Here is an 8,844-nt window from a genome sequence, read left to right as displayed (position 1 = left end):
TGGCTGAGATCAGCTGTTCTCTCTGAGCCTCAGTCTGCTCATCTGTAAAATGGGGAGAAAAGGATTGATGTAAAGGTTAAATCTTCTTGCTCAAAAAACTCAGAAAATTCTTTTTCCTCAATAGATTTCCCCTAGTTTCTGGCAAGTCCTTAGAATAAGTGTCTTCTATTTCAATTTGAGGCAAGAAAAGCTCATCTTCATGCCAGATACTCAGAGCAAGTAAACCTCGAGGCTTTCTCCAGTAATTATTGCCATTCCCTTTACTGGAAGAAGACTCAGAACTCTTCCCTGACTGTCAAATACATAGAATTTCTTGAGGGTCCCTAGATACTCCAAGCTTTCCCATGACTCCATGCTTTTATTGGTGCTGGTCCTTCCACCTGGGAAGCCTTCATTTATCTCAAAAAAAAATTCCTTTGGTGAATGTTCCCAGAGACTTCTCACCACCCCTTCCCCATCATCAGAGTTAGTTAAGTAATTACCCTTGACTCTATGCTTTTAAAATCAGACATACCCTTACTTGGTAACATATGTTAGTTGACTAGGGTACTGACTTTTGGGTGTGATTACTTGGCTCAAACCCCATCCCTCCTTCCTCAAACCCCAGGACTGAGGCAAGTAGGGGCCAGTTTGCTATGAGTGAGATGCTGAACAGAGCCCACGTCATCCTGAGAGATCAGAAACCTACCCGAGGCCAGGTAAGAAAGTGACACGATCATGCTTGCACTTGAGAATGATATCTCCATGGCTCTGAGTGAAATGGACTGGAAAGGAGCAAGGCTAGAGGACACTGTGACCATCCAAGCAAGGGATGGCGCCCTTGGTCTTCAAGAAAACTTGTTGGTAAATACCACGTTTCCTGGCTGGGTTTCTTTTCTTTTGTTGACTGCCTGGGTTTGTGGAGTGCCTGGGTTTCTGGTAGATTCATTCTCCTCTAACGCAGCGCTTCTCAAAGTGTGATCTGCCTGTGACTGGGGCTTGTCTGTGGACTTCTGTTACCAGCCCTCTATAAGAGAAGCACAGAAGCTGAGTATAAGCATTCATAAACTTTAATAAGTATTTGGTATCCAAGTTCATGATCTAGTAACTGATTTTTATTTTATTTTATAAAAGTAGTGGCAGGTAATGGATGAGGATGAAATGAACAAACAACGAGCACATTCAACCAGCCCTTCACCGGAGAGAATTCAGTAAGCATGGACGTCATGTTCCCTGTGACGTTCTCTCTCTCTTTTTCTTTGCTGGGGTAGGAGGAATTTAGTTATTTTCTGGATTTTAGTGAAATCAGATTACAACACAGTTGAGTTTCAGACAGTTCTAATCTTTTACTTTGAGTGTATTTCTTGGACCTAATGTCCTACTTTCTTCTGGTCACAAGACTGCCAACATTTTGTCTGGATAGGGAGGGACTGTTTAAATGTTTAATCCCACATTCCCACCTACATCTCTCTCTGTCTCTCTCTCTCTCTAATTACTAGACTTTCTTTTTTAAAGTAGTTTTTAGTTTACAGAAAAGTTGAGCAGAAAGTACAGAGTGTTATCACATACCCCTCTCCCCTGCCATGCAGTTTCCCTTATTAACATTTTGCACGAGGGTGGTATATTTGTTATATTTGTTGCAACTGATGAGTCAGTATTAATACCTTATTATTAACTAAAGCCTATAGTTCACTCTTCGTGTTGTGTATTCTGAGTTTTGATAATTGCATAATGGCATGTATCCATGAATACAGGATCAAACAGAAGACTTTCACTGCCCTAAAATCTCTGGTGTTCCACCTACTCATCTTTCCCTCCTCTCCCCAAAGCCCTGGCAACCACTGATCCTTTTTCCCATCTCTGTAGTTTTGCCTCTTCTAGAAGGTAATAGTATTAGAATCAGACAGTATGCAGTATTTTCAATGTCTCTTTCTTGTTCTTCTTTTCCCCAAGTCTTCATGCCCCTTCCATCATCTCAGAACACACACACACACACACACACACACACACACACACACACTCACGGTTCCTCTAAAACAGAATAGAAAAGTTGAGAAAAAGATAAAAGCCTATAACTAGCCTGGCTCACAACCTCATTAAGGGCATTTGAAGGGTCATTTTCTATCTCTGCCTACCTTCCTATCAGGAAGTAAGCACTGACTTTTCACCCCACTTAGGAGAGCCAGGCCTCTCCTCCCAGCTCGGTGTGCTCACTTCTTATTTCCCTAGAAGCAAGGGCCTCTTTGCCTGTGCTGTGTCTGGGTGGTAATTACCTTGTGTCTGTTCTGCTGCCTTCAAATTATTTTTCCCACCTTCAGAGTAATTGCCTCCCACTTCTTATCTTGACTGTGATCTTCTACAGGGCGCAGGGGACCTGTCTCTTGACTCTCATATTTTTACTTCTGATGTTAAAAAGTCCCCTTGAACTTGCATTTACAGACACCAGCAAAGCCCGAGTGTCTTCACATCAGCAGACAGGTCCCGAGGGAAGGGTGTTTGCAATTACAGCCGGAGCTGGCTGAGGGATCAGAGAGCTGCCAGGCTGCTGAGGCCTGGCCTGGGGAGCATCTCTGATGAGTGATGGGGTCATTATTATGAATGTTATGCGGGGATGCAGGTAAAGTCCTATGGCAGGAACGCTTTTCTCCCTTTATCTTGTCTTCGCTGTAAAGACAGACATACATATACATACATATATGCATAGACCCCAACGCAGCCCAGCTAGGGATTGGGGAACTGAAGTTAGACCAAGGATTTCTCACACGTTCTAGAACAATCCTTCCGCAGGGCCTCTGTCTTCTCAAAGTCTCCTCCTGCCAGGTCATCTTCTCTCCGGGGGCATGAGTGTGGCTTAGTCCTAAATTGGAGGACTGATTTCCTTTTTTTTTTCCAGCTTTTTGGTTCTAACATCTAATAATTTATATACTTTGTTGAGATGTAGGTTTTCTCTCTATGGAGATATTTTCTCCATTTTTGTTTCTGGCAGGGAAGATTAAAAAAATACCTAGTTGATCCTAGCCTCTTGCATCAGTATAGCGCTTTTTTGGGGAACCCACCTTTCTCCTGTTCCTCACTGTGTGTGTCTATGTTCTGTGCGGCAGAACGTTGAAAATCATCCCTTCTAGCCTATTTGGTAAATCTATGTCCCTGTGGGGGGGGCCTAGTGTCCCCTGAAGAAAGGAGGCATACCCAGTGTTAACCAGATGGGCACCAGGCCATGCTAATCTGGAAAATTCCATTTTAGGAGGCATGGAAGGGACCTCCCAGTCTCTCCACTTTAGTTTCAGCCTTTGAGGAGTCTTGATATCCTTAGGGTGGTCCAGAGTTTCAGGGGTTCAAGATCACCCCGTTGATGGGGGGGTGTGATGGGGACTAGGAGCTGGCTGGTCTGCTCTGTGCCATAAGCTGACTGTGGCGCCCCTGCATCTGGTAAGTGAATATTTCTGGCTGCTTCTTTCTTGCCTGTTCATTCCCTTCAGTTAACCTAAGGCGTTTAGAAGACACTCCTTGGAACCTTACAAACTTATCTCCAAAACACTTCTGAATTCAGGCAAGGTCCTCGCCTCGTCATTTCAGGGGAGTTATAAAGAGACTGTAATGCCTCCCAAGATCAGCTGCAGCAGCAAGGCATGCTCCAGAGTCCATGGTTTCAAACCATGACTCGTATTTTAAAATAGTCACCATAGCCCATCATCATCTTCTGAATCTTAAAGCATCCTTATGAAGGGGTACTACTCTTGCTTCCATGTTGCAGATGAGGAAACTGAACGTTTGAGACTGTGTATCCCCACCTCCCATTGGCATTTGACATCCTCTATCTTCTGCTCTCTTTGGAGGATCTGTGCTGCATATTAGAAGAGGAAGTTGAAATTTTTGTTGGACTTTTTGCAACGTGCAAAGCACCTTTGCATAGTTGGTCTAGCTGGTTGGTTGAAGTCTGTGTGCAGAGCAAGACAGAATTGTTTTTTTCCTTTTTCTTTCTTTCTTCCTTCCTTCCTTTCTTTCTTTCTTTCTTCCTTCCTTCCTTCCTTCCTTCCTTCCTTCCTTCCTTCCTTCCTTCCTTCCATTCTTCCATTCTTCCTTTCTTCCTTTCTTTCTCTCTTTCTTGGAGCATGATACTGCAGTCCCTGGCAGTTATGTGAAATACATGGAGGAGAAACCACATACCAATAGATGCAGGAAGCTGGACTCAGAATTATTTCAAGTCCAGGACTCCTTCTTCTGGTGCTTTATTTTGGCCTAATTCAGAAGGTGGCCAGATGTGGAAATGCCCAGGATTGGGAACACAGTGGCAGCACAGAGTCAAATATGGAAGGACCCCCAAACCCCAGTGGGCCACAGCCCCCCTAAATCAGGGCTTTCTGTACATTTGCTTGGCACGTCTCCTGGCTTTTCTGGAAATGACCACAAGGACTCCTGTGGGTGTGTTAAATATCTCAGTGTGTCAGTTAATAGGCTCTGACGAAGGGCCAAAACACTGCGGAGATTTGAAACAATTCTGTGGATACCTTGGTCCTCTACCTGATTTTACCAGCTCACAGAAAACCAAGGGAAGCATTTGATGTTTTTTTTCTGCTTCGAGGATCCCAGTGATTATTCTTTCTCTGTTTCAGCCACCACGGGCTACTGACAGACCGTAATGCTCTGACAACTCCTGAACACCAGAGGTGAGAAGGATATTTACATCTGAGGATCTTGACTACCTGGTGGGAAGGAATTACCTGCTAAGTATGGTCTCAGAAAGAAGTTCTTTCAGAGGTTGTATGAGGACAAGCTGAAGAAAATAAGCCATAGCTCTTTGGAATCGTAACAATACTCCAAGACAAATGTTTCTCAGGGGCTGGGGTTTTTTTTCCTACATCTGTCACACACTCAGGGTGTGACATGGGGGAATGTACTTCCCCTCCCTAAGCCACAGATCCTCATCTATAAAGCAGGGAGCTTGGAATTCAAAAGTCCCCGATATCAAGCCTTGAACAGGGTCAGGTTGGCAATTCAGAAGCTCAGGCTTATTGAGAAAGGACGTATCCAGGTTGGGGCAGCGCTTGTATTGAGTAACGAGAAAGGGGCATGGTGATCAGGACATGAGCCAGTTTGGAAAGAAAGTCTAAAAATGTCTGATCTAGTGGCCCAAGAGGACAGCGGGAGTCTCCTAGGAGTGGCAGTCAAGCCAGGTCAGGCTCTGGGCAGGCTGCCTAGTTTAGGGAATGGCATTGATGTGCGGGGAGAGGCCGGACAGGTGTCAGGGCCCAAGCCAAATGAACTGGAGGTCAGGATGGGGCATTAGTTCTAAACAAGGTGCCTGAGTACAAAGTAGGCCTGAGTCAAAACCCATTCACCCAGACAACACAGCATGACTGCGTGGTCACAGACAGACCCGCTCTGGGTACAGGGGACCCCGGGTTTAAGACAGCAAGAGTAATTCTAGGCTCATTTGCCTTCTCAGGGCAAATATATGTCTTGGCTGGAGGGTTGGAGAAGCTGGACAGACACCTTTAGAGCTGGAATATGGTATTTCCATTTTAATCGAAATAAAAATAACAATAGCCAGTACACATGGGTTGCTTTCTCTGTTCCACACTAGTCTAAGTGAGTCTCATGTGTGAACCCCTGGGCAGGCTGGTTTTAAAGCTTTTTCTTGTCAACCACTATGGTAGAAAACACTTTTTTTTTTTTTTTTTTTTTTGCCGAGATCAAACTATGGCAATATCCATCCCTCTAACTATGACCTATGCCACCACTGAAGAATCCAGGCAAAAATATAGAGAGTGGGGAGGGGTAAATGGAAACCTGTTTAGACTGAAGACTCTTAGGAAATAAGGGCCCTGTCAATGACAGCATCCATGTGAATTTCATTGTCAGTCCTCCCTTTTCCAGCACGATCAAGGGATTAATCACATTTGCATGCTTCCCCAGGCATCCCTGCGTCTTTCCAGCAAGGAGTCCATGCTCCCAAGCTGGAGGTGACTCCAGGCACCACCATCCAGTTTCTCCTACAAATGTCTCTTAGGTTCCTCTAGGTTTGGATGTAGGGTGACTGTGGAGAAACTCATGTGGGATATTAAAAATGCTATAAGAAATATTTTTTAAATGTTTTAATCACATTTATCACACGTCGGAAAATGTAAAATCACACTTTCCTGTAATGTCTGTCATTTCTGACCACACTCCTGGGGAATCAGGCATATGAGGCACACTTTGGCTTTCTAACACTAATTATATATTATTTTAATTAAAAAAAATTTTTCTTTGTACTGATGTATAGTTGGTTTAAAATGTTCTGTTAGTTTCAGGTATACAGCAAAGTGATTCAGTTATACGTATACATATATCTATTCTTTTTCAGATTTTTTTCCCATATAGATTATTACAGACTATTGAGTAGAGTTCCCTGTGCTATACAGTAGGTCCTTGTTGATTATCTACTTTATATATAGTAGTGTGTATATGTTAATCACAAACTCCTAATTTATCCCTCCCTAACCCATATGATATTGACACCGTTATCTCTCTTCCATCTCTCTAATCCCACTAAAAATGTCCTAGTTCTGACCTTCACTATTTCTTTAATCGCTGTCTGACTTACCTCCCTGCCTCTCCTATCTCTTCAGTTCAATCTGTCCTCCACGCCCTCAGAAGCAGCAGCTTCTGGCTCAGAGTCGTCATAAGCCTCCTGTCACTTACAGATCTATATCCAGAATCCACATCCCACATCTAAATCCCCTAAGAACCCCCCAAAATACCCTCTCCTATCTTAGCTTTCACTCATGAGTTTCATACTCTCCAGGCGCAGCAGACCTGATCATGTTCTCAGTGTCCCTAACTTAGTCTTTTCCACCTGTCAAAAATATCCTTTCCCATCTCCATCTGTGAGTAATTAATAATGGAAAGTCCATCTCCCTTTTCAGTGTCCAAATCAAAGGCCAACTCCTCCAAGGAGTCTTTAAAAAAAAAAATCTATCTATCTATCTATCTATCTATCCATCTATCTACCTACCTATCCATTTTTGGCTGCGTCGAGTCTCAGTTGCGGCATGCGGGATCTTTCATTGCTTCACACGGGCTCTTTATTGTGGCATGTGGGCTTCTCTCTAGTTGTGGCACGTGGGCTCCTCTCTAGTTGTGGTGCGTGGGATCCTCTCTAGTTGTGGCATGCGGGCTTCTCTCTAGTTGTGGCATGGGCTCCAGAGCGAGTGGGCTTAGTTGCTCCATGGCATGTGGGATTTTGGTTCCCCAACCAGGGATCGAACCCGTGTCCCCTTCATTGGAAGGCGGATTCTTAACCACTGGACCACCAGGGAAGTCCCCCAAGAGGCCTTCTTATACCTCCAACCTCATACCTCATCATTAGAAAGGATCACATCCAACTCTAAATCCCCAATGCTAACTTTCTTACCTCTATCTTACTTCCTCTAAGAATTACAGGTATCCCTGCTATCCGAGAGTAGAGGGTTCCTGGGAGACCTTTTGTAAGGTGAAATGGCATAAAGTGAAGAAGCAATTACCTTAGGACAGTCTTGCCAATGGATGCACAAAATGAATCGAGTTAAAGCAGAGTTGCTCACAGACACAGTTCAAAGCTATGGCAGCTTGATGCTGAGATGCTGAGTTCCGTTCTTGGGGAAAAAGCTTGGCGGTGCCTCTCTTGATGCTTGGGGTGGAAGCTGTCTTTCTAAGACTTACTGCAAAACCAACACTGAATGCTAATTTTGCATTTTGCCTTTTGTTTTTTTTGTAAAAGTGAAAATTCTCTTGGGATTTCTCTCAGTGAAAACAGATACTAATGTAGGTCTTTTGTAAAGTGAACTTTTGAAAAGTGGGAGAGACCTGTATCTGTGTTTATGTCCACATTAAACACTGGCTGGGATCACCATGAGTGAATGACCATATTCTCCAAACCAAAACTGTCCTGGCACACAATAAGCTCATGGTGGTATGGTATGTTGCAACAGTGCGGCCAGTTCTTCATCTCTATCTGCATCTACACTCTTTGCCTTATGATTTCGAAGTGCCCACCCATCCAACTCTGACTCTGGGTTTGGCCATGCTGTTTACTTTGGCCAATAGATGGGGTGGAATGATGATGTGCTAGTTCTAACTTCAAGCCCAAGAGGCATTGCCTGTTTTCAGGTGCTTTCCTGAAGATCTGCCAAAGTCTTATAAACATGCCTGGATCATCTGGCTGGAGGGTACGAGATACATGGAACAGAGCAGAGCCACTCTGTTTGCTACAGTTGAGACCATCATAGGTAAGTCAGACATGTGAGCACCCCCAGCCAAAGACCAGCAGAGCCTCTAGATTACTTCCCAACTTACCCAGAAGCATAAGCAAAAAATTCTTATATTGGATGCCACCAAGGTATTGTGGGTGTTGGTGACATGGCATTTTTTTAGCCAGAGATAACTGATGCAGGTGAACCAAAATGCATCCAGCCATCTCAGGTGTCAGTAGATCCTCCTCCCTAAAAGTCTTAGATATAATGATGAAGAAAAGAATATATATAAATATATATGTATATATACATATATCAATATATGCATAAACACAATTGTACCAAATTATATGTGTAGTTAAAGTAAAATACTAAATATGCATACACACTATAAATATAAAACACATATATGTATGATGTTTCTATACATATATGACATCTGTGTATTTATATAGATTTGTCCCTGAAGGCACACATAAGAAACTGCGGTAAACTCCTGGAGAATGGGGTAGGGGAGTGGGGTAAAGGAGAGAAGTTAGAGTTTGTTTTTTATTCCTTTATGTATTTCTTGACCTTATAATGAATATATCATAATTTAATAAGTTAGAATCTGATTAAAATAAATAAAATAATTCATGCTAACTGTAGAAAA

This window comes from Balaenoptera acutorostrata, chromosome 15 (genome assembly GCF_949987535.1).
Source record: "Balaenoptera acutorostrata chromosome 15, mBalAcu1.1, whole genome shotgun sequence".
Taxonomy (NCBI): Eukaryota; Metazoa; Chordata; class Mammalia; order Artiodactyla; family Balaenopteridae; genus Balaenoptera; species Balaenoptera acutorostrata.
Note: the sequence above shows the minus strand (reverse complement) of the source record.